This window comes from Schistocerca americana, chromosome 1 (genome assembly GCF_021461395.2).
Source record: "Schistocerca americana isolate TAMUIC-IGC-003095 chromosome 1, iqSchAmer2.1, whole genome shotgun sequence".
NCBI lineage: Eukaryota > Metazoa > Arthropoda > Insecta > Orthoptera > Acrididae > Schistocerca > Schistocerca americana.
Window position 1 is genome coordinate 168,111,437 of NC_060119.1, and position 26,013 is coordinate 168,137,449.

The window sequence follows — 26,013 nt, forward strand, 5'->3', positions numbered from 1 at the left end:
ATGATGATTTAAATAAAACGGAAGGCTATGAGTTGTGACTGATGATGTGGTGCAGAAAATTGAAGATCATCATCTGATTACCATTTGATAATTGATCAGCTGCATGCAGTTTGTCCAAACATTTCACAAAATGCTGATCATGAAACCTTTTAACCTGATCATGAAACCTTATCTGATCAAATAAATTATTGCAAGTTATGTACACGATATGAGCCCAAGATGCTTACCGAAGCATGCAAAATGAACAGAGTCAGTCCTGCTCCGAATGTCTTGACTATTTTGAGACGGATGGTGAGGCTTTTCTCAACTTTATAGTGAGGAGATGAGACTTGGGCTTGTCACCACGCGCCAGAGAGCAAACAACAAACAATGCAGTGACACCATACTCATTCTCATTCAGTCAAAAAATTCAAAACTTAGCAAACAGCGAGGAAAATCGTAGTGTCAGTGTTTTGGGACAGAAAAGTGGTTCTGCTCACAGATTTTTTGGAAAGAGGTGAAACAATAAATGCTGCAATATATTCCAAGATCATGAAGAAACTTCACAGAGCCATACAAAACAAACTTTGCAGGATGCTGACAGTGGGAGTCTGTCTCTTCATGAAAACATGAGTCCACACACTGCTCATGCAATGCAAGAGTTGTTGACTTCATTTAGTTGGGGTGTTTCAAGTCACCCCTCTCACAGTCTCTATCTCGGACATAATGACTATCAACGGTTCACTAAATTGAAGTAACACCTTTGTGGAAAACACTTTTTCAACAACAACAAGGAGAAAATGAAAGTGAAGAACTGACTGAAATAGGTGGTGGGAGACATATGAGACACAGGAATAAAAAAACTCATTACACAGATGACAAAATGTATTGAGGTAATTGGTGATTATATGGAAAAATAGTGCAATACCTATACTACAATGCAAGGAAATTTGATTAAAATAAATTCCTTTTTTCTACTTCAAAAAATTCTGATAACATTACTTCCCAGATTAGACTTGTATGTTAAGCCACCAATAGTAATGGCAATGAATAGAGAAGGAAGATCAGCAAACCTCAAGCCAGATTATTTCCCCCTAATTGTAAGTGTGAAAATTATCGAACAATCAGTTTAATAAGCCACAGCTGCAAAATACTAACACGAATTCTTTACAGACGAATGGAAAAACTAGTAGAAGCCGACCTCGGGGAAGATCAGTTTGGATTCCGTAGAAATACTGGAACACGTGAGGCAATACTGACCTTACAACTTATCTTAGAAGAAAGATTAAGGAAAGGCAAACCTACATTTCTAGCATTTGTAGACTCAGAGAAAGCTTTCAACAATGTTGACTGGAATACTCTCTTTCAAATTCTAAAGGTGGCAGGGGTAAAATACAGGGAGCAAAAGGCTATTTACAATTTGTACAGAAACCAGATGGCAGTTATAAGAGTCGAGGGACATGAAAGGGAAGCAGTGGTTGGGAAGGGAGTAAGACAGGGTTGTAGCCTCTCCCCGATGTTATTCAATCTGTATATTGAGCAAGCAGTAAAGGAAACAAAAGAAAAATTTGGAGTAGGTATTAAAATCCATGGAGAAGAAATAAAAACTTTGAGGTTCGCCGATGACATTGTAATTCTGTCACAGACAGCAAAGGACTTGGAAGAACAGTTGAATGGAATGGACAGTGTCTTGAAAGGAGGATATAAGATGGACATCAACAAAAGCAAAACGAGGATAATTGAATGTAGTCGAATTAAGTCGGGTGATGCTGAGGGAATTAGATTAGGAAATGAGACACTTAAAGTAGTAAAGGAGTTATGCTATTTGGGGAGCAAAATAACTGATGATGGTCGAAGTAGAGAGGATATAAAATGTAGACTGGCAATGGCAAGGAAAGCATTTCTGAAGAAGAGAAATTTGTTAACATCGAGTATAGATTTAAGTGTCAGGAAGTCACTTCTGAAAGTATTTGTATCAAGTGTAACCATGTATGGAAGTGAAACATGGATGGCAAATAGTTTGGACAAGAAGAGAGTAGAAGCTTTCGAAATGTGGTGCTACAGAAGCATGCTGAAGATTAGATGGGTAGATCACATAACTAATGAGGAAGTATTGAATAGGTTTGGGGAGAAGAGAAGTTTGTGGCACAACTTGACCAGAAGAAGGGATCGGTTGGTAGGACATGTTCTGAGGCATCAAGGGATCACCAATTTAGTATTGGAGGGCAGCGTGGAGGGTAAAAATCGTAGGGGGAGACCAAGAGATGAATACACTAAGCAGATTCAGAAGGTTGTAGGTTGCAGTAGGTACTGGGAGATGAAGAAGCTTGCACAGGATAGAGTAGCATGGAGAGCTGCATCAAACCAGTCTCAGGACTGAAGACCACAACAACAACAACAACAATTGTAAGTGAAATTTCTCAACACAATCTGGTCATAAAAGAGGTTGCGAATATGTTTCAGAAGAATTTGTCTTTTACCATCATGTTAGACTGCTTGTATTGGGTCCCAAGTTGCCATCAACAGAAAACTCAGTTATGTTCAATAGTTACTTCAAATCAGTGCTGTCATATGATAAAGAAACAAGCACTCTAATAAAGAGGGAATTACTGTGACTACAGGTGACAGAGAAGAAGTTCTTAAGGTCCAAGACACAGGAAACAAAACTGAACAAATTACAAAATTAAGAGTTGGGAGAGATGACTAGATATCAATAAGGCCAGCTGAAGTAAATCTGGAGAGATAATTTCAAATGACTCAGCACATAGGATAATTAAAAACCCGTAAGGTGGATTTGGAAAAAGTATATCTGTGCCAACAGCTGTATAATTTTACAACTATTCTCTACTGGGTTCAACTGTTACAACCATCTTCAAGGAAAAATCAGCAACGTTAAAAAAAGTCTAGTGAATATTGTCATACAAACGCATGGTGTCTGCTCTTTCGGACAAAGAACTGACACCATGAGGAATCTGCAGCTGTGATACATATTATGTTTACTGAAGGTGGATGAGGGAGCAAGGAACGGAAAGGGGAGAAACTCATGATGTCAGCTGCATTGGGATTTTAATGTGGAATCTGTGGCACCAAGTGAAAATGTGTGCCAGACTGGGATTTGAACATGGGATCTCCTGTTTACTAGGCAATTGTGTTAACCAGTGTGCCACTCATACACAGTGTTTCTCACAATCGTGGGGACTATCTCAATACGCCCCTTGACCAACCCACATTCCAATCTAGTGCAACCAGTCCAAAGTCCCCATCCATCTCCTCCCTGCTTGCTACTTTGAGATTCCCGTAGGACGTAGAAAGTGAGTAAGCATTCACAGTGAAGGTGGTGGGCCCAGACATTTCTGAAAGAACGGATACCATACACTTATATATTTGAATCGCCTCAATGGGCTGATGCACAATCAAGTTCGACATCCTGTGGCAATCTCAAAATAGTGAGCATGGTGGACATGGATGGGGACTGTGGATAGGTGGCGCAAGGTGGGACTGTGCGTTGGCCGAGCTGCATACCATAAATAGTCTCCACAAAATGGAATAAACACTGTGTCATATGGTGCACTGGTTAGTGCAACTGCCTAGTAAACAGGAGATTCCCAGTCCAGCACACAATTTCACTCAACACCACTGAATCCACCTAAAAATCCTGATGCAGCCGACATCATGAGTTCCTTTCCTTTCCTTTTCTTTCCTTTCTTTCTTATCCACCTTTAGTTAACATAATAAAATATGGTGTTTTTTTCCTTACAGTTGTCTCCTTGAAGATGATTGTAACAATTGAAACCAGTAGATAATAAACATAAAATTGTACAGATGATGGCACAAATATGCTTTTTGCAAATTATTTAACAGCTGTAGACAGTCATCTATACAAAACTGTATCAACATTAAATGGACATTACAAAAATGAACACTGCAGTGAGAGGAGGAACAATGAATGAAGCGAGGAATACTGGACAATGTGAGGTACAATGGTATTTAAATGATAATGATTACGATGATGATGTCAATCTTGCTCAAATTTAATACTCCAAAAATTCTCAAATTTTGATATTCAAATAGGTTGCAGTCCTGGTGAGTCAATATCAGAGGTACAATCTCACATATTTTAAGAAGTGAAAGCTGTAAACAAACTTCTTGTAAAAATCTTACACCTCAAGAAAAACCAAGAAAATGAAGTTTAAAATCAATAAAAAAAGATGGGTTGACTAGTCGCTAACTCCCAGTTGTATCATTCAAAGCGAATATGATATACAAAATAATACTTAAAGGAGGAGCTTGCTTTAAGAACCAAGAACTTCACTCTCAGATGAAGGGAAGAAGTACACAATACGAGGGCAAGGAGCCATTCAAAATGCAAGTTAAGAGGGACCTAATTACAAATACCCACTGTGATCTAAGACTTGAATAATAATAAAGGAAATGATTTTCTGGATCACTGGAACTATGTGACAACTTGTAATCCTAATAAACTTTCATTTATCACTTATCACTGTGCTAATATATATAGGTACTGGTATCTTTCTGTATTATGTATACATTGCACATGTTTTGAACACAGTTCTGGAACATATTTTCAGTGGTGATTATTTGAAAAACAGCAAATGCAGTCCATTTCAAGAAGAAAACTGATGATGTGAATTCATTACAGACAAGCTTAAAGTAAGATGTGGAAACTAATAATCTGATTAAAATTACGTTACAGTTGGCATCTGTCACTTGCCATTGCAGTGTTGCCACATCGGCTGTCTGCTACCGCTTGGTTATAGGTGACACACACAACAGGCCATTACACAAATGCTGCTAGTGTGCAACACGGAGCAATATTGTAAGTGGCCACTGTGTGGTATGTCAGAAATGCAAGATGCTCAGTTGACAGCTGATTTTAAGTGATCAATGACTAATCTGTGGCAGATGACACATTTTGTAGCCTTACTCATGTCTGGAGGTAATCACAGCCTTGTGAAGTATGATGTCTCTGAGAAAATAGTGACTAACAACTTGCGGCAGAACTAAAATCAAGATCTATTTGTTCCTGGCGATTAAAGCTAACCTTACAAGCAAACTCAAGACAGAAAAAAATTCAGTTTCAGGGCTAACAGCAAACTGTAATTTCTTGCTCTCACCTGGTTACCTGAAACTATCCTCACTCTGGCTACACAAGCTACTGAATTACAAATGGATAAATGGATGAATAGACATCAGGGGCACTTGGTTACAGCTTATAGTAGGCGATAGAGGCAGATTTAAAAAAAAAAAAAAAAAAAAAATAAAATAAAATAAAATAAAATAAATATCCGACGAGAGGAAGAAAAATAGGAGCACATAAAGAAGTCAATATGACGATAAAAATGATTCAGCAAAGTATTAGACATGGAAAAAATACATTTAAACCAGTTAATTGAATAATAATAATAATAACAATAACAATAAACTCTTGATTAGATTTAGAAACAAACAAAAATTCACTACATTTGACATGTTTCGAACCTATGACCTTCTACATGCCAGGTTTGTATGCTAAACCATTGCACTAGGCCATAACTCTGGGCAATGAAGGAATAACTATGGTGACCCAATTACTATGATGAATTGCATCCTTCAAAAATTAGGCTTCACGCAATGTTGTGTGAATTAAGCAGATCTATGTGATTATGATAACTGTATATGTGATGCTGAATCACATCTTGTGCAGAAGTATCCAGTAGAGTTTGATTAGCACTGAGTATAAAACATCTACACTCCTGGAAATGGAAAAAAGAACACATTGACACCGGTGTGTCAGACCCACCATACTTGCTCCGGACACTGCGAGAGGGCTGTACAAGCAATGATCACACGCACGGCACAGCGGACACACCAGGAACCGCGGTGTTGGCCGTCGAATGGCGCTAGCTGCGCAGCATTTGTGCACCGCCGCCGTCAGTGTCAGCCAGTTTGCCGTGGCATACGGAGCTCCATCGCAGTCTTTAACACTGGTAGCATGCCGCGACAGCGTGGACGTGAACCGTATGTGCAGTTGACGGACTTTGAGCGAGGGCGTATAGTGGGCATGCGGGAGGCCGGGTGGACGTACCGCCGAATTGCTCAACACGTGGGGCGTGAGGTCTCCACAGTACATCGATGTTGTCGCCAGTGGTCGGCGGAAGGTGCATGTGCCCGTCGACCTGGGACCGGACCGCAGCGACGCACGGATGCACGCCAAGACCGTAGGATCCTACGCAGTGCCGTAGGGGACCGCACCGCCACTTCCCAGCAAATTAGGGACACTGTTGCTCCTGGGGTATCGGCGAGGACCATTCGTAACCGTCTCCATGAAGCTGGGCTACGGTCCCGCACACCGTTAGGCCGTCTTCCGCTCACGCCCCAACATCGTGCAGCCCGCCTCCAGTGGTGTCGCGACAGGCGTGAATGGAGGGACGAATGGAGACGTGTTGTCTTCAGCGATGAGAGTCGCTTCTGCCTTGGTGCCAATGGTGGTCGTATGCATGTTTGGTGCCGTGCAGGTGAGCGCCACAATCAGGACTGCATACGACCTAGGCACACAGGGCCAACACCCGGCATCATGGTGTGGGGAGCGATCTCCTACACTGGCCGTACACCACTGGTGATCGTCGAGGGGACACTGAATAGTGCACGGTACATCCAAACCGTCATCGAACCCATCGTTCTACCATTCCTAGACCGGCAAGGGAACTTGCTGTTCCAACAGGACAATGCACGTCCGCATGTATCCCGTGCCACCCAACGTGCTCTAGAAGGTGTAAGTCAACTACCCTGGCCAGCAAGATCTCCGGATCTGTCCCCCATTGAGCATGTTTGGGACTGGATGAAGCGTCGTCTCACGCGGTCTGCACGTCCAGCACGAACGCTGGTCCAACTGAGGCGCCAGATGGAAATGGCATGGCAAGCCGTTCCACAGGACTACATCCAGCATCTCTACGATCGTCTCCATGGGAGAATAGCAGCCTGCATTGCTGCGAAAGGTGGATATACACTGTACTAGTGCCGACATTGTGCATGCTCTGTTGCCTGTGTCTATGTGCCTGTGGTTCTGTCAGTGTGATCATGTGATGTATCTGACCCCAGGAATGTGTCAATAAAGTTTCCCCTTCCTGGGACAATGAATTCATGGTGTTCTTATTTCAATTTCTAGGAGTGTATTTCATACACATTGTTTTCCATCTGTCCGTGTGTGTATGTGTTTGTGTGTGTGTGTGTGTGTGTGTGTGTGTGTGTGTGTGTGTGTGTGTGTGTGTTTCATTTTTGATGTGGTTACTATAAATGATATATATGAAATGTAATACCAATGATTCGCAATCATAACACATCAGAAAGAGACCCAAACAAGTGAGTGCTCTGATTGCCAGATACATCCAGCACTAGTTCGCTTCCGCTAGCTATGTGATGCTAGACAATTTCCTGGTCTTCCCCTATCACGCGGTCGTTATACGATGCCACAAAGCAGCTCACCCATCAGTGAGAGTTAGAGTCTCAATGCTTGATATCTGAAGTCCACAACTATATTTGTCAGAGGGCAACACTGCCAGTCAGAGCCCAAGACTTCACTGGTGTAGGCTATACGGACTTTGTCTACAGTGATGTTTCTTTATGGCAACCAACAGACTGTGCACTCAGCTGGTGCCTTGAAGAGTTGTTATCTGAACGATCTTTTAATTGTCTTCTTTCAAAACTATTTCAGCTGCAATGCTGAATGAAATGTCATTGTGTACTGTCTCTGTTAGTAATAAGGTACTATGGTTCTTGGCTACTTGGGCAGATTTCCTCTTCTTGTAGCATGTACCGCCTTCAATGGCCTACTAATGTGGCAACAGGGTAATCTTTTTCAGTACCATACTCATCTCAATGACAACTATCTTGTTCTCAGTGAGGTAGTTTTGCTCTCCCATGTTCCGTACTCTCTGTCTTCTTCTCCCTGTTTTGCCTTACATTTGTCAAGTGCTCATACAGTTTCCTTAGCTGTTCTGTTTCATTGAGGTCCTCTACTTCTATAGCTTTCTGTTGATACTGGATTCTCTTTCATGTTTTTGTCTTTGGCCTCGCTTGCCATTACCTGCAGCTTGGCTAGTTACAGGGTCAGCTGTTGCACTGTTTGACACATGACATCATTCCTATGACCCAGCACTGTTCAGTGGCTACACTACCACATGCTACAGATAGCATAGCTTCTGCATCATGCACAGTACTTCCTGCACACCACTGAGCTCTTTTGAGGGCACCTCACAAATACTGAAGCTTTTCCTTCCCAAGAATCCTCTCCACTTTATCCGGAGTTTGGCAATGCCTAGTATTCATGGACCATTTTCCTCACAATTCTGTTTTTCCTGCTGCTTCCCTCCTGGCTACCTCCAGCCCCAGTGCCATCTCTTTGGGTCCCACCACCACTGGCATTCTCCTCACTGCCAGCCCACGTGCCACCAGCCCATTCAACTCTCTCCTCCTTTGGCTGTGCCCTTGTGCTTTCAGGGCCTTTAGCTTCTGACCTTTTTGTGGTCTGATGATAACAGCATTTGGTCCTCTGTCAATTCTGCTGACCTCACCCTGACCCTCAGGACTTGCTGCTGTTGGTTCGGCCTTTTTTTTCTGCCTGCTGCCAACTTTCAGCTCAGATTCTCAGAGTCCAATTTCCTCTTGCAGGCATCCTCCCCTTTCACTGTTGGCCTTGCGCGTCTCCTGTTCTCGTCTTCTTCTTCAACCAGCATCTCCACAGTGTGCACGCCAACTTTTACCCAGTGCCACACTGATGCGATCACTACATCGAGACGTCTTTCATCACAGTTATCTCTTGCAGCCTCATGGACTTTCCTGGACCTCCTGTGCTTGGATTGTGGAAGTTTCACCACAAGGCCTGGCCACATTGGATCTCACTGCCGTCAGTGGCCTTTCTTCACAATGGTGCTGCATGCATCTCATTTTTCAAGTCTACTCCTTGCATAATCTCCCTCCCTTTCTGCCTGGCAGCTGCCCTTCACCAGCCACAATCAGTGCTGCTTCCACCTTCTGCCAGAAGATGTCAGCCATATCTGGCCTTCCTTCAAGAGATGCTCAATGCACTGGGCTTCTACTACCACCAGAAATGATGCATTCAAAAACTCCGGGGACATTCCTCTAGCATTGCTGCATCTGGAACCAGCTACCCTTGTGTTCTCTCCAGCTGTTACAACCTGGCAAGCCCCATCGGCACCTTTATGTCCGTGTGGCCACCACTGGTTAGAGAAATAGCTTCCCATTGACCAGCATTGCTTCTTTCTGGGCCCTTGGCTGGATTTCATTTGTCTCTTGTTCACTGATCCTGGAAGTTTTGTCACAAGCCTGGCCTCTCCTGGTCATGCAGCCTTTAGCAGTCCAGCAGCTTTTCTCAATGAAAACCTTGCACGATTCTTGTCTTTTTTTCTCAGTTTCACTATCCCTGAATGGCTCTGCCATCTCCTCCTTGGAAAAGATCAGTGCCATAGTATGAGGGCTGTTCAATACAGAATGATTATAATTTTTTTATGGTCATAATTTCTAACATTAAAATTTAACCTTATGATATTCTGTTAGCTTAATGTGAAACGAACGTGTACCACAGTAGTTTCATTGGTGAGACTCCTGCTTCCCGCCTGTGAGAGGCAGGCAAGGTCAGACATGTTCAGTACTACATACCGCTGCAATGGAGGAAACACATGAGGAACAATATGTGGCTTTGAAATTCTGCTTTTGTCTCAACAAATCTTGAGCTGAGACCTATATAATGTTACAGGAGACCTATGGAGAGTCTGTTCTTTCCTACAGCACAGCTCAAAGGCAGTTGAAAATGTTTAAAGAGGGGAGACAACCAATTTCAAAGGAAAGTGGACCCGGTGCTGCAGTTACTGCTCTTACGGAAGAAAACATCAACACTGCTGCTGTCATTAGGAGAGAGGGACAACGAATTACCTTAAGATCACTTTCTGGAATACTGAACATATCATTGTGATCCACCCACATGTTGATGACAGCAAAATTACATATGACACAAGTATATACGCAATGGGTTCCAAGACCAATGATTCCTGAACAAAATGACATTTATGTGCAGGTCTGCACGCAGTTAAAGTTGATGTTAGAGGAAGAACCGGAGTTTCTTTCAAAGCTAATCACTGCTGATGAAACCTGGCTACCTCATTTTGACCCTGAGGGCAAACAGCAAAGCTCAGTGTGTACATCTCCTTCATTAACCCCCCCTGCCAAAAAAAAAAAAAAAATAAATAAATAAATAAATAAATAAAATTGTTGCTTCTGATGGGAAAGTTATGATCATCTCATTAGCTCGCTCCATGAGCCATGTGATACTAGAAAACTTTTTGCTCTTCCTCTGTCTGTTAGTCTTTATAAGACACTGCCCAGCAACTTGGCAGTTAGTGCAAGTTTCAGTCTCAATGGTCTACATCTGAAGTCCTTGAGTATATTCAACAGAGCACAGTGCTGCCAGTCAGTGTTCTTTATGGTAACCGAGAGACTGTGTACTCGGGAGGTACCTTCAAGAACTATGATTGTGTTAAAGAAAGACTCTCATCAGATCATGGTGATCTTTCAGTTGCCTTCAGTCAAAACTATTTCAGTTTCTCTCCACAAGCTAATGTTACTGTGTACTGATTGTGTAGTAGTAAAGTTTTATGGTTTTTGGCTATCTGGGCACATTCCTCTTCTGTAGTATGCATCACCCACAATGGGATAACAAAGGCAGTATGATAAAATCATGGAAACAATTGTGGAGTATGACATCTCTGTAAAATTACAGCAATGACCCTGCAAAAGAACTCACCACACTTTTAGAGCCTTTTAAAGGTACAACATATATTCTTAAAATCAAAAAGTATCCCACATATCAGTTTTTTTTTTTTTGTGAGTGTACAAACTGGAAAGTCATCACAATGCAGAGCCCAACAATATGGAAATACATTTCTTTCAGTTGGTGTATAAACAGTTTTCTTGTTTAATATATGCTGCATGTCCAGCAGTGAAAACTGTATTTTATTGCAATATGCCAATTTCTGTGTTGCTGGTATTTGACAGTGTTGTACAATTGTGATATTGACATTTAATAAGAGCACTGAAAGAACATAGTCTCCTCCTCATTAAGGAGAAAGTTGGAATTCAGACACTGCAAAGAATAGCACCATTTCTCTGCCTGTCTTTCCCATTGTTAAAAATCATGTTTTTGGCTGACAGAGATGAAACATTAAATGCTATACATCAAATTTGTAATGTAATGTAATTTCCAGGTAAGCTAGAATCAAAGTGCAACATCACAGTAACACATTACTATATTTTTGTGATATCTGTAAATACTTATTAAGGGCCTAGAGAATGTCAATCACATTCACCAATCACAAAAAATTTAATATCTGTTTCTGGAGCGCCTACATGGGCCAAGTGATAATTTGCTGATGAGGTTGGCTTCTATTTAACTTTAATGGATGGTAGTTATGATGAAATCTGCTTGATAAGTGGAAGTGTAAAAGTTGCCCTCTTCCCAAGCTATCTAATTTAGCAAAAAGAATGTTTTGTGTTTCAGTCTCAAATGTGGCTAGCAAAAGAAATTTCAGTGCTTCAAGGAACCTTACCTCAGACAGACAAAGCAGACTTGATCCAAAACGATTTGCTGAGATCCTGACAATTCACTGTAATTGCAATGCACTGTAATTTTCCCACAGTATTGTATCTAAAATATTATCTTCAAGTACCTCCTCCTTTCTGTCCACTGTACTGACTCCAAGTGCAATCATTTGCATAGTCCTTCAATATATTCCATCCACTTTTCAGCTTTTCTTTCTGTGTTGAGTTGTGGCTTTCTATCTAAACTCCTGATGCTTTCCTTTTCTCTAAAGGACATTTTAATTTTCCACTAGGTGGCACCTATCTTTCCCAGACCCATGCATGCTTCTAAAAATTTGAATTTGTCTTTTAGTAATGTATTCTTTGCCATTTTGAACTTCCTGTTAATCTCATTTGTATGATCTCTGTATTCCATTATTCTTCTTCATTTGCTACAATTTTTTTAAATATTTCATCCTTCTGTCAATTAAATTAATTATCTCAAGAGTTATCCATGGGTTGTTACTGGGCTTCATCCCTTTGCCCCTTTGATTATCTGTTACTTCATTTCTCAAACCTACCCATTTATCTTCAATTAGTCCGCCCTGGTAGCTGAGTGGTCAGCGTGACAGACTGTCAATCCTAAGGGCCCGGGTTTGATTCCCGGCTGGGTCAGAAATTTTCTCCGCTCAGGGACTGGGTGTTGTGTTGTCCTAATCATCATCATTTCATCCCCATCGACGCGCAGGTCACCGAAGTGGCGTCAAATCGAAAGACCTGCACCAGGCAAACGGTCTACCCGACGGGAGGCCCTAGCCACACGACATTTCCATTTCCATTTATCTTCAATTAACACCATTCCACTGTTTCAGTCAGTAACTGCCAAGTGTTGCCTTTAATTCTCAACAACCTGTGGCTCCTTCAATTTACTCAGGTACCACATCCTTAATTTTCTACTTTGATTAAATTTCTGCACTTTTAACCTGCAGCGCATAACCAATTAATTAAGGTCAGAATCTACATCTGCCACAGTAAAATGTTTTGTAGTTTGAAATCTGGTTTTGATACCTCTGTCTTACCAATACATAAAATTTGCCTGATGTCTTCTGGTGTCTCTGTGTGATTTTTACATATATAACTCTTTTGATGACTGTGAAATGAAGTTTTAGCACTGATTGAATTTAGCTTTGTGTTACATTCTACCACTTAGTTTATTCTTTCATTTCTTTCCTCTAGTGCATTTTCTCATACTAATTTTCTTTTCTTCCTTTTCTACTATCGAATTCCAGTCTCCTATTACAATCACATTCTTGTCTTTCTTAACCATCCACCTAATTTCTTTTATCACAGTCATACACTGTTTCAATCTCCTCATTTTCTGTTATATCTCTGCAATTATGATCAAAATTGATGCCTGAAACCTACAACATGATTTATATTTGTCTGAAGAAGTACATCAAGGTACTGTAAAACAAACAAAAAATAAAACAAATGATGTTTAAGTAAACTTTATCACTATCCATTTGTAGCATAAATAGTCATCATAAATAATAGTAATGAAAGAAACACAAGATCCCTTTGTAGAAACTTTCGCAGCACACCTGTATCTGCCACATTATGTACTTTAAAATGAGTTGTATTTTTGCATGCACAGACAGCACATGGTAGTCAGCCGGGATACTAGCCAGACAGCGCTACATGGGTCAGCTGTTGGATGGTGAGACCCAACAACCTACCTGACAAGAAAAACTGGTTAGGAAGCCCCTATGGACATCTAATTTATAGGACAGCCAGTAAGTTGGAATACATGTAGGGCCATTTGATGATCTGTTGGGAGCATATCCCCCCCTCCCACAAAGAATATTTTACCCAAGATCATCATTAGACCATACCGTACAGCTGAATCTCCTCAGGAAAGTAACAGCTGTACTTTCCCCCTTGCTTTCTACTGTTTGCTGTACTAACAAAGCAAGCCAAGTAGCCTAATGTTTTAAGGCCAGATCAGGCAAACTAATACCTGTCTATTGGCGTCATCATGGCTCACAAAGGAGTGAAGGGTGGTGGATTGGGAGTTGGGGGAGGTAATTCTATGCTGTAACTTCTTCCTTGCACTGTCATTATATTTGTGTGTGTTGTGGCAGCTTGTATCTTTTGGGTTAGGTTGTTAGCTGTGGTGTCCAGCTCTCCTTAGGTAGCAGGTCCACTGTTAGTTATACTCCCAATTCAACTGTAATCTTTTGAATTTGTTCTGTGGAGGTGTTTTATTCTATGGAACCTGTCTAGCATTGTATCATAGTTTGATATGAGATATTTGATTGCATCTAATATTGCTTCATTGTGCACATTTCTGCTGATTACTATGTCTATACATCTGGTCAACAGTCAGCAAAAAATTACGATATGTGGGGACCATCTGGCACATGCACAAGCCAGTGGAATCTGTCCTCAAGTCTAAAAAGTTAAACATCTTCAATTTAATACAGGCTGCTTTGAAATCAGGCTATCCCCATAGGATTTTAGCATGATACTCAAAAGTTTCTTTTTCTAGATACGGTACTTTTCTAGTAGCCACAGATCTGAGATAAGGAATTCTACCCTAGTGTGAGGTTATTTCTACAACATGTCCTCCTCTTTGCTGGCTTGGTGAGTAGCAATTGTTTCGAAGAGCCAAGTGCTGTAGCTTAAAAGCTCCCAATATTTACTCCGTAACTCATCAAAATTATTACAACTGATCAGCTGATTACCAAATCATCAGTGATCCAAGGCGGAAAAATGACTGGTAGCACAATAATGTAAAGTTCATTACCATAAATCTGGCATATTCTGAATAAGAAATTTCTGATTGTAATGTAATTAAGAGTAGGAGAATGGAAGGCATGGATAATATGTAATGGCTGCAGTGATAAAAATATCTGATCTAGAATATAGAACAGATGAAATAACATCGCTGATAAACACAGAAAGTCAAAGGTCAGTGCATGAACCCTGTTTCAAATATTGGAGTTAACTGATCTCCCCCTCCTCCCTTCAGTTCATAAAACATCAAAAATATTACAGTCTTGACAGAACAGAGTTGCTAATTTACATAATGAAGTTGAAGACTTAAACACATACAAAGATGAGAACTTGTACAAAGCTATGTGAACATATACTTTCCTTGCATGTATCATTGATGAAAAGCTCTCTGGCTTTTGGACCGGATGACAGTATGAAAGTACCACAACATTGTGCACAATTTCATACTTATCACTTTTTTCACAATATAATGATGGGTATGACAATCTCTGAAAGGCCACAGTATTTTAATACTGCTCCCCTGCTGGAGACATGAGAGCTTTTATCAGTTGTCCAAGTATGTGAAGAGATCTTTAAGAATTGTTGCATTTTTTAGCTGTTTCAGCCACCAATCCACAATAGAAACGATCTGTATGTGACCAACAGGAAATCAAGTTATTCCAGAGTAAAGATTTTACTGACATTTATTGTTGTCAAATAACAAGTGACAAAGAAATTATATGAACTTTTGCAGTACAGTGATTCCATTTTTAGTAAGTAATTTGGACAACAACACGATGTGCAATAATTTTTGACACAGTTTCTGTAGCATTGCAGCAGCTGCCACCTACTGACTGTAGAAAATAGTCTCAATGGCATTTATTTACTTCTGTGAGTGCTTTTAATCAGTAGATCATCAGATAAACTTGAGGCAGAAGTGAAGTGGGTATCAAGTTAATAACAAATGATATCTGTCAAATCCTGAATGGAAATTAGGCCTTAAATTTGTCTGAAGATGGTCAACTGACAGAGTGCTCATAATAGCACCATGAATACTGTTTACGGACAGGAGGATGAGTTGGTTGATGTTCACAAGCAGCTAGAAATTGTCCTGATTACTGTCAAATGATTGGCAACTGGTGCAAATTGGTTTGCTGGAAAAGCTCCCAAGAGTTGTGTACATGTGATACTGGTACCAGAGGTGCCTCAAGTACTATCCTCTCCTGTGGACCCTGTCTTCTCTGCAGAAAATATAGGATCTGTTATTACTTGTCCACTTGACTGTGAGTAGCATGCCGATGGTACATCAAGGTATTCTGTACAAGGTGGAAGAGTACCAGGGAGGCCTCAGGGCATTGTACTGACCCTCCTAACCAACAGGTTTGAGGTGGTACTGTCTTTTAGTGAAACTGAGCCAGTGGGATTCACTTCACCTTTTTTGGAGAAACCTGTTTTGTCCAGTGTCAAGAGGAGGCAATTGCAAAATGGTAGGGGTCGATTAATCATCAGCAGTTCAAACATACGGCGAAAGATGGTACCCCTTAAGGGACAGGAAAGGACACCAGGTGCACTCAGTGAGTGTGCATTGGGGCCTCATTCGACATGTTGTCCAACAGCCACTAAGGGAACAGGGTGCAAGAAACTGCAGATTATGGCACACATTGGAACAAATGATGCCTGTCATCTGGGCTCCAAGGTCATGCTTGGGTCATTCCAATGACTGGCAGAGGAGGTTGAGAAGACCAGCCTTGTTCTTGGAGTTCCAACGGAGCTCACAGTTTTTAACATTGTCCCCAGAACTGATCATGACCCTTTGGTTCTCAGTCAGGTGGAGGGACCAAACCAGAGACTTCAAAGGTTCTGTAACAAGCTAGGCCATGACTTCCTGGACTACTGCCACATGGTTGAGAACTGTAGGATCCTAATGGGTCAGGTGAGCACTACATATTACAGGCTGCTACTCAGGTCTCTGGTTGTGTGTGTGGTCGCACACAAGGAATATTTAAGATTAGCCAACTCTCCATCCAATCCAAATATCCAATCCAGACAATGACGGCTGTAGGAAACTCAGAAGTACCTGTGTAAGATGGAAAGAAATGCATCCCACAGGTGTGAATATTAAAGTCCTAATGGTTAACTGCCGAAGCATTTGCAACAAAGTGCTATAGTTCAAAGTGCTCCTGAAGACAAGTGAAGCTCACATAATACTAGGTATAGAAAAGTGGTTGAAATCTGAAACTGATACCACTGAGATTTTTGAGAAAAATTTAAGTGTATATTGAAAGGGTAGGCAAATGGGAAATGGAGGCGATGTATTTGTCACAGTAGACAAGAAACTCAAATGCACCTTACAGAAACTAAAGCTGCATGTGAGATTACTTGGGCAAGACTCAGTATCAGGTGTGGGCATAAGATGATAATTGGATTATTCTATCACCCACTAGACTCATCTCCTGATGTGAGCAAAAACTTTAGGTAAAACCTCAGTTTACTTGTACACAAGTTTCCCAATCATACTGTAATCATCGGTGGAGACTTTAATCATCCAACAGCCAACTGGGAAAATTACAGTTTTGCTGGTGGTGGGCATTTATAGGAGATCCTGTGAAAAATTAGTAAATGTCTTCTCTGAAAACTACGTAGAACAGATAGTTATGAACTCCATTCATGATGGAAATATACTGGATCTAATGGCAACATGTAGACCTAATTTCTTTCAGGATGTCCACATTGAAATGGGTATCAGTGACCATGACGCGGTTGCTGCAACAGTGATTACCAAAGTACAAAGGACAACTAAAACAAGCAGAAAGATACATACATAGAGTAAACTAGATTAAAAAAACAGTAGTGCCATATATCAATGAGGAACTTGAAACTTTCAGCAAGGGGCATGAGCATGTAGAGGAACTCTGGTTCAAGTTTGAAAGAATAGCTGACCATACAGTGGATAGATATTTACCCAGTAGAACAGTTCATAATGGAAGGGAACCTCCAAGGTATATGGTCACTGTAAAGAAACTTCTATAGAAACAAACATTACTGCATAATATGTGTAAAAAAAATAAATAAATAAAAGCATTGCACTATAGACAGAGAGACATGCAGAATGAAACGTGTTTCGCTGTCAAGAGAGTAATGCATAATGCCTTCAATGGCTACTATAGGAGAACAGTGTCAATGATACTTCACAAAACCCAAAGAAATTCTGGTCATATGTGAAGGCTTTTAGTGACACAAAAGTTAGTGTCCACTCCCTAGCAAATGAGCCAGGAATTGAAAGTGAGGGTGTCAAAGTAAAAGCTGAAATGCTTAACTCTGTTTTCAAATGTTCCTCTACAAAGGAAAACTTAGGAGAACTGCCACAATTTAATACTTGTAATACTCTGAAGATGAATGAAATAAGTGTTAGTGTCTGTGATGTTGAGAAACAGCTGAAATCATTAAAATTAAACAAAGCTCCATGGACTGATGACATCCCTGTCAGATTCCTACTGAATTTGTGGCTGAGTTGGCCCCTGTTCTAACTACAATCTATCGTAGATGCCTCAAACAAAAAAACCACGCCCAGCTCTTGGAAGAAGATACAGGTCGCAACCATCTACAAGAAGGGTAGTAGAAGTGATCCACAAAACTATTACATTTGACACTGATTTGTTGTAGACTCTTAGAACATATTCTGAGCTCAAACATAATGAGGTATCTTTAACATAATGATCTCCTAAATGGCAGGGAGGATGCATCAAGTTAGCTAGGATGGAGAGTCACATAATGTATGTATGTATGTATGTATGTATATAATAGAAGGAAACATTCCATGTGGGAAAAAATATATCTAAAAACAAAGATGATGTGACTTACCAAACGAAAGCGCTGGCACGTCGATAGACACACAAACAAACACAAACATACACACAAAATTCTAGCTTTCGCAACCAATGGTTGCCTCATCAGGAAAGAGGGAAGGAGAGGGAAAGACGAAAGGATTTGGGTTTTAAGGGAGAGGGTAAGGAGTCATTCCAATCCCGGGAGCGGAAAGACTTACCTTAGGGGGAAAAAGGACGGGTATACACTCACACACACACACACACATGTCCATCCACACATAGGTGTCGGGTATACACTCACACACACACACATATCCATCCACACATAGGTGTCTGTATATGTGTGGATGGATATGTGTGTGTGTGCGAGTGTATACCCGTCCTTTTTTCCCCCTAAGGTAAGTCTTTCCGCTCCCGGGATTGGAATGACTCCTTACCCTCTCCCTTAAAACCGAAATCCTTTCGTCTTTCCCTCTCCTTCCCTCTTTCCTGACAAGGCAACCATTGGTTGCGAAAGCTAGAATTTTGTGTGTATGTTTGTGTTTGTGTGTCTATCGACGTGCCAGCGCTTTCGTTTGGTAAGTCACATCATCTTTGTTTTTAGATATATGTATGTATGTATGTAGATGTAATTTCAAGTGTGCCCCAGGGAAGTGTGCTGAGAATCTAGCTGTTCATGTTGTATATTGATGAGCTTGCAGATAATATAAATAAAAAGAGAGAGAGAGAGAGAGAGCTCGATTTATGTTTTAGAAACCTATATATTTTCAAACTGTTTACAAAACAAGCTTATCCCCTTCAAAATACTCTCATTACAACTAATGCATTTGTCCCATCAGTGCTCCCTCTGTTGTTTGAAATACTTTTTGTAGTAATCTTCAGAATTGACTGACAGCTTCTCCCTCATTTTTTTCTTAACTTCTTCAGTGTTGTCAAATCAGCATCCTTTAGTGCTCCTTTTCATGCATGGGAATAAGAAAAAGTCACAAGGAGCCACATCAGACGAATCAGGTGCATGGAGCAGCAGAACTTCCCCTTTTTAGCCAAAAACTATCTATGAGAAATTGTTGCATGTGCAGGTGCATTGTTGTGACAGATGAACCAGTCTCCTGACTGCCACAAATCAAGTCTTTCTTTACAAACAATGTTGCGCAATTATCTTAAAACTTCCAAATAAAAGGACTGATTGGCACTCTGGCCTGGGGGAACAACTCTGAATGAACTATGACCTGGCATCAAAAAAGGAAATAAGCATTGATTTGATGTTTGATTTGAGTCGATGACATTTTTTTGGACATCATGATGACGATGACGTCTTTCATTGGTTTGACTGTTGCTTTGTTTCTGACTTATGACCAGTAATGACCTTTGACAGAAAGTCTGGATCAGTTTCAAGCTGTTGTTTCAAAGCACAACATATTTCAACTCTATATTCCTTTTGATTTTGAGTCAAAACCCAAGGATGATGATGTTCGGTTTGTGGGGCGCTAAACTGCATGGTCATCAGTGGCCATACAAGCTCCTAATTTTTACACAGTCCAATTGTTTACACAGTCCAATCAAGCTACTGTCACAAATAATGATGATGAAGATAAAATGATGAGGACAACATAAACACCCAGTCCCCGGGAAGAGAAAATCCCCAACCCGGCCGGGAATCGAACCCGGGACCCCATGATCCAGCGGTAGGACGCTAGCCACTAGACCATGAGCTGCGGACAGGGTCCAATGAAAAAACTAGGCAGCAACCCTTTTCATTCCCAAATCTTCCATTAAAATTCGTTGAACCAAGTTCCAAGGTACCCCTTAGTCCCTGACAGTTGATCGATTGTCTGTCGACAGTCTGTGAGCACAAGCTCTACAATTTTTCCAATATTTCTATCGATTTGAGCAGTTGACTGATGTCCAGGTTGAGGTTTGTCATCAGTTGAGATGTCGCCATTGTTAAATTGAGCAAACCATTCGTACACTTGAGTTTTTCCCATAGTGTCATCTTGTTAAACTGTTTTCAACATTAAAACAGTTTCAGCAGCATTTTTACTGTGTAGAGAACAAAATTTCACAGCTGCACATTGTTCACTTAAACTTGCTGTCATAAAAAACGTAACGAGAAGAGGGTGTAGAAAAATTTCTACTACCAGTCACAATAAAAGATTTTTTATTCATCAAACAACCGGTTTTCGGCTTGTGCCCCTCATCAGGTATTTATACATTTATGTAGATGTTTATATTGCCGGAGATCACTGTTTGAATACAAAGACAACTATTTTCTGGTGACTAAACAGATACAAGTGGAATAATTGTAAGTGGCAAGGCAGCATCATTTGTCAAAAAAGTAACTGTACTTACATAAAGTAAATACATAAAATTATCACCACAGCATAATTATAAAAAGGATACATCATCTTTAAGTTTTTGACAAATGCTGCCTTGCCACTTACAATTATTCCATTTGTATTTGTTTAGTCACCAGCGAATAATTTTCTTTGGATTCAAATAGTGATCTCCAACAATACAACAATATAAACATGAACATGAATGTATAAAAACCTGATAATGGGTGAAACCCCAAAACTGGTCTTGTGGAGCATAAATAATCTTTTATTGTGACTGGTAGTGGAAATTTTTCTACCCCCTATAAAGGAACAGTCACCAAGTTCATTAGTACCCACTATGGATAAACTCCACATAACAAGAACAAAACAGTGCTAGCAAAAACAATCACAGCAGATGAACAGAACAAGCCAGGTCAACAACACAGGTGACACTGAACTGGCAATGGGTTGTGCTGTAGACACCTAGCGGCAGAATTGGGTACTACACAAACTCCACCCACAGGAATGTTATTTCATTTTTTTTAGTAACTCCTCGTGTTCAGTCAGACCTTGATAAGATTTAAAAATGGTGCAAAGACTGGCAACATGCTTTAAATGTTCAGAAATGTAAAATTGTGCACTTCACAAAACAAAAAAACAATTGACTATAATATCAATGAGTCACTATTGGAATTGGCCAGCTCATACAAATACTTGGGTGTAACACTTTGTAGGGATATGAAATGGAGTGCTCACAAAGGTGGCCAGCTCATACAAATACATGGGTGTAACACTTTGTAGGGATATGAAACGGAGTGCTCACAAAGGTGGCCAGCTCATACAAATACATGGGTGTAACACTTTGTAGGGATATGAAACGGAGTGCTCACAAAGGCTCAGCTTTGGGTAAAGCAGATGGTATCGCTGTGCATTGGGAGAATACTGGGGAAATGTAATTAGTACGTAAGGGAGTAAATCGCTTGTGTGACCTGTTCTAGAATACTTCTGTGTATGGGATCCATACGAAACAGGACTAACAGAGGATACTGAATGTACACAGAGAAGGGCAGCACGAATGGTCACAAGTCTGTTTACCCATGGGAGAGTGTCACAAAAACACTGAAGGAACAGAACTGGAAGACTCTTGAAGACAGACATAAATTATCCCAAGAAAGTCTATTAATAAAGTTTCAAGAACTAGCTTTAAATGAGGACTCTAGGAATATACCACAACTGCCAAAGTATCATTCATATAGGGATCGTTAGGATAAGATTAGAATAATTACTTCAACAGGGGTATTCAAATAATCATTCTTCCAGCACTCGATACGTGAACAAAATGGGAATAAACTCTAATACCCAAAAGCTGGTACAATGGGATGTATCGTCTGCCATACACTTCACAGTGGTTTGCAGAGTACAGATGTAGATGTAGATACAGGATAGTAGAAGAATGTGATTAAGATTTGACTTTTTCACAATCGGGATGGGTAATGATGTAAATATGTGAAAGGTAACAGGTGGAAAGCATTTTTGCAGGTTGATGGTTGAAAGAAAGAGGAAGCGAAAGAAAGAATAAAAGAAAAGTGTTGATATGTTGTCATAGAGAGAATGAAAGTGAGAAGGAGCAGAATATACTCAGATGGTACAACAAAACTGGATACAACAGAGAAAAAGACTATGATTTTTTTTTAAACTTTTTTATAGACTGCGGGGATTTTCACAATTATTAGATCCCCTAACCGCCAAAACTACACTATAAATTTTAATACTCTCTTAATATTCCCATTTGCTAGCTCCCAGACTTTACTGTCAAGTTTCCCATTAGTCACTACGCATAAAAATTTACAAAAATGAAATTTTCTTGCACTCAAACCTCAGGTTATATTGGCATTAAAAAGGTACAGTAAAGTGTTTTGGATAGCTCTGGGCTAGTTACCACTTGTACACCCAGCAGAAAGATCATCTTAGCGTCAGTTCCCTACACTAGAGGGGCAAAATATGAATATTACACACTTCCTACTGCTTAGGAAAATGGAGAGAATCAGTTGGTTCTTTTTCAGTTTCATATGGTCGATGGTAGGCTTAATGTGACTTAAGGAAGCACCAATAGTTCATTGGCGGTTTCTCAGAAAACCCCATAAAAATGGTTTTTTACTATATTTTCACTGTCACCATTGAAGCAAACCCAACAAAGGATTTCAAGACAGCTATACATAAGAAATGATCGAAATTTTCGGGATATATTCCAAAGATCCTAATCTTTAACAACCTTGAAAATTTTCTTCATATCTTTATCCATTTCCAAGATACAGACGTTCAAAGTTACCCTACTTGAACATGTAAAATACACATTAAAATCTGGTGTAAGATAAAAGTATGGTTTATAAAGTGATGTAGCATGAACAAATATGCTGTATAGTATCTCCATTATCATCTAGTAATCTCATGTTGTAGTACTGAAGCACATGGAAAATTTTTTTGCTTGTAAAATCTGGCCTGAGATGTAAAATTATTTTAGTGTTATTTCACTTTCATATAAGTACACTGTCTACATTTTACTGACCAATACATTTATTTTCATATGAGTTACATGCCCTGTTACAGAAGGGAAAAGAAGGGAACCAGTAGAAAAATGCTGCTGTTTAAACACAAAAAATGTTATTATGTTCCTGTTTATTTAACAGACTTTCAAAAATTTTGGCTTGCTAATATGTTAGCGCTTTCTTATACTTAGAGAGAAGAAGACCGTGACAGTGGCAACAAGACAGAAAAGTAATAAATACTGGAAGATAGTAGACAGTGGTTGTGTTATAGAAAGAGCAAAGGAGACAATAGCAGTGTGAGAGAAAGAGAGGGACACTCTGACAGTGAAACAGTCAGTGACAGAACAGTCCTGGGAAAAAGAGTGAAGGAGACAGTGCCATGGGGAAGGAGTAAAGAGAAGAAGACAGTGCCAATGGAAAGGGAGGGAGGGGGAGGAATAAAGAGAAAGAGAAAATGGGTGAGAGGCAGTAAGAACGAGAGACAGCGTGTACAACAATGAGAAGGAAGAGAGAGATAATGACAGTGATATGAGGCAGAGGTAGTAGGACAGGGAGACAATGACAGTGAGAGGGGACTGTAGTGGCAGGACAGAATGAAGGGACTGTGACACAAGAGACAATGACAGTGAGACACACAGAGGTAATGACAATGAGTTGCACTGAATGAATGAGTGCAAAAGGATTATTAGAAGTGGATAGATTTTAGCAACTTACAGGGATAGACTAGTGGGCATGAGTGAGTTACTGTTAGGGAAGCTTGAGTTGATTTGCATGTCAACAAAAGCATATGTTCACGTGCCAAGATATTTGGGAAAATTTGTAAAGGAAGATAGAATGAGACAGCTGGTACTGTCCTTTTCAGTCAGTCTTTTAAATAAACAGGAACACATTTGTATTTTTTGTGTTCTGATAGGAGCTTTCCCACTGGTTTATGCATGCACTAATTCTCATAATTAAACAATAGCAGAGCCTGAAGTTAATTTTCTGAATGCTGAAAAGCTTGCTATAAGAGTAATATATTGGAAATAGCACTGCAATTGCCTCGGTTAGTGAGCATCCATACAACCCTATATGTGTTCTACAACAACTGCTGCATATAAGGAAAAAATGAAAGATTTCAGAACTATGATACAATAACACATTTTCAAGAAGATATTGTGTTCTTAACACAATGGCAAAAAGACAGCCAAGAAATTATCTGAATAAGCATTGTGCATATAATGCAAGCTGAAGTTGTAAAAACAGTTGATCAAATCAGTTACAGCTGTCTTGGACAACAGAAAATGATATGTTTGAACCTACAGTAAATAAGGTGCTATGTTTGCTGTGCATGGAATTTTAAACACATCATTACAACAATAAATACAAGTCGTGTGTTCTCTAGACTGACATTAAGCACCAGTAATGCTATTGTGACCTTTAAATAATAATGAAAAAGTTTAAAATCTTTTTTCTTTAAATTTATGTGTTGTGAGGAGCACAACAGTTACTTCATGCAGTACAAAAGTATTGACATATCAAATACAACCAAAAATCAAAGAAAACAAAATAGGAATATGAAATTTTAAATTACAGACATTATGAAAAATGCCAATATTACAGACTAGACACTGACACATGCTGGAGTCCATTTCATTAAGTTGTTTAAGAATACATGCTATTATTGGTGATGGTCCAGATTCTTTATACTGGACTTCTTAGAAAGGCAGGATACAGTTTTTGAAAATCATTAGTACAAGGAAAAAATAACATTTACATGACAAATTGTGCAAACCATATATGTGCTAAATAGAACAGAGTATGCAGCTATATGGATAATAGTCAGAAAATAGTAAGTACGCACTGAAAGGAGGAAGGACTTTATGTAATGGATGACCTTGAATCTACAGAAATGCAATTTACCCTATTACAAAGTCATTAATACATTGGGTGTGCCTAAACATTTGTAATAATGTTGGAAGATGTTCCCTAAGATCAAAATAAGACAAAATGTTTATATGGGCATAGGTAGTACTGAGTTGTGTGTCACAGTGTTATTGGAATACTATCATCACATTACAGGAGATGGTCAAAGTTACTGAATTGAGGAACAAAGCATGCTTGAAAATGCCTCAGCTCAGTTAAACAGCTGCACATGTGTTATGTTCCAAGTTGTTGTGTGTTAAGCTAGAGAATGGTAAACATGCTTTCTATGCATTAACACCACAAAGAGACTCAGTGAAGTCAGGAGGCTGTGCATGTCAATGCACAGGACCTCCAAACCTGATCAATCATCTTGGGAAAGTCTTGTGCAAAAACTGAGGTACACACAAATTGAATTGTCCTGGGAACCCGTTATCCAGAAGATGCATGAAGAGGTCAGCTCCTAAAGACAGTTCCCCTGTACAGACAGTATATCTCTCAAAATGCCAAGTAAGCTGGTCCATTCAACTGATCGTGGATAATACTATACAACAGAATGAGTTCAAGTTTGTACAGATGATTAGCAACAATCACATCAAAGGGATTATTAGCTACTCACACATGTGAATTTAGTAGGTTTATGATTTCATCTATTGAAATGTAGCCTTGCTGATGGACCAAATGGATGACTAATGCCAGGATAATACTAGTCATGAGAAAGACAGATTTCTACCAGCAAATGAAAATCAGCCTCGCTCAGTTTCCACTTCTTTTGCAAATATTGCAGATACCACGTACAGTCACGTAAAATATGCCTCAAGTACTTGTGACGTGCATTTTATGATCCATTTGTTAGGTATGTATAACTGGATGATTGTTGACAATTGTAATGAATGTTCTCTCCCATGGCAGGTGGGTGGTACACAGCAGGCTCAACCATTATCCATACCATTAGGCAGTTATGACCCTGTTCCACACATGTGATGAAACACTGCTGCAGATATTCTGAATGACAGTTGATCTAAGTATACAACATTCTGCTTCTGCTCACCATATGGGGGTATTAATGACCACATATGT

The 26,013-nt window shown here is 39.9% G+C and overlaps 1 protein-coding gene across 1 annotated transcript in view; it reads right to left on the minus strand.

The window, feature by feature from the left end:
• Nucleotides 1-26,013, minus strand: part of LOC124552186 (calcium-activated potassium channel slowpoke) — an 881,186-nt gene that overhangs the window by 613,732 nt on the left and 241,441 nt on the right. The gene's annotated exons all lie outside the window — the stretch shown is intronic.